This window comes from Colobus angolensis, unplaced genomic scaffold (genome assembly GCF_000951035.1).
Source record: "Colobus angolensis palliatus isolate OR3802 unplaced genomic scaffold, Cang.pa_1.0 Scaffold4, whole genome shotgun sequence".
Taxonomy (NCBI): domain Eukaryota; kingdom Metazoa; phylum Chordata; class Mammalia; order Primates; family Cercopithecidae; genus Colobus; species Colobus angolensis.
Window position 1 is genome coordinate 7,547,522 of NW_012117376.1, and position 1,649 is coordinate 7,549,170.

Here is a 1,649-nt window from a genome sequence, read left to right on the forward strand (position 1 = left end):
CAGGGTGTACTCTGTCACCCAAGGTGGAGTACAGTGGTGCGATCTCGGCTCACTGCAACCTCCACCTCTTGGGTTCAAGCGATCCTTCTGCCTCAGCCTCCCGAGTAGCTGGAATTACAGGCACCTACCGCCATGCCTGGCTAATTTTTCCCCCCGACTGGGGTGTTCCTGAGTTTATTTGAGGCACACCCGGGAGAGCACCCTGTACCTAGAAGAAGGTGTTGGGTCTCCTGGTGAAGCATGGCTTCTGCTGATGGCACAGCACCCAGTGGGGCAGCAGGAACTTGATCTTGGAGTCGTGGAATTGCTTGACAGCCGGCCGCCGGCACTTGCTGGCCGTGATCTCCACCTTCATGATCTGGATGAAGTGGGCCCGGGCGCGGTACTGGGCGCCCATGTCTCGGCAGCACTGGTGACAGCGCTGGTGACCGGTTGTCCCGGTATTCCCAGTACATGTTGTGGGTGCTGCTCCGGGAGTCATAGCGCAGCCAGATGCTGAAGTTCTTTACCCGCAGTGGGTACTTCTCAAACACCTGCCCACAGTTGACAGTCTCCCCTGAAGACTTCTTCATCTTCTTTAACTGAGATAGGAAGTACCAGAAGTGGAACTTGGCAACTACATGATTAGGCGCAAAGATTTGCATGTGGTAGAGGGGCGGTGTTTGGCATTGGGGTAGGCAGGCAGCGACCCACCACCTTGTACTCACGTTGTGTGCCCGAGGCCTTCGTGGCTTTCTTTCCACCTTCGCCACCACCTGCAAAAGGAAAAGGCTAATTTTTGTATTTTTAGTAGAGACGGCGTTTCACCATCTTGCCCACTCCTGACCTAAAGTGATCTGCCCACCTTGGCCTTCAAAAGTGCTGGGATTACAGGCGTGAGCCACTGCACCCGGCCTTCTTCTGAGTATTTAATAGAAATACCTCCATTTGTGGGACCACAAATAATTATTAAAATAGAGAATAATTTTATGTATTTATTTTTACTTATTAAAAAACTTAATAAATTCATGGCAGAAAAAAACAAGCCAGTAAGTAAAAATAAGAAAATAGAGATTACATATAACTTCATCACCTAGAGATAATCACTATTAACAGTTGGGTTAACTCTCCAGGATTTCTTTTTAATGCATATGTAACAAGATGTTAAATGCAAGTTTCCTGTCATTTTGGCTTTGGGGCAGAGGCAAGGACTACTACATCCAGGCATGCTGAAGGAAGGAGAAACCAGTTCTACTAGCATTAATCCCATCACCCCCAGAGTGTGTGTTTGTGTGTGTGTGTGAGAGAGAGAGAGAGAAGACAGAAGAGAGAAGAGGGCTAGTTGAAAGAGATTTATTTTAGAGGCAATTATGTTTTTTTGTTTTGTTTTTGAGTCAGGGTCTCACTGTCACGCAGGCTGGAGTGTGGTAGCACAATCACTGCTCACTGCAACCTTGAATCCCTGGGCTCAAGTGATCCTTCCACCTAGCCTCTAAAGTAGCTAGGACTACAGGCACCTGTTACCACGCCCAGTTAGCTTTTTTTAACTTTTTTGTAGAGATGGGGTCTTACTATGTTGCCCAGGGTGGTCTCGAACTCCTGGCCTCAAGCAATCATCCCCTCAAGGCCTCCCAAAGTGCTGGGATTACAGGCATGAGCCACCGCACCAG

At 48.6% G+C, this 1,649-nt stretch overlaps 1 pseudogene; it reads right to left on the reverse strand.

The window, feature by feature from the left end:
- Positions 1-208: 208 nt before the first annotated feature.
- Positions 209-927, reverse strand: LOC105521441 (annotated as a pseudogene).
- Between the last annotated feature and the right edge of the window lie 722 nt (positions 928-1,649).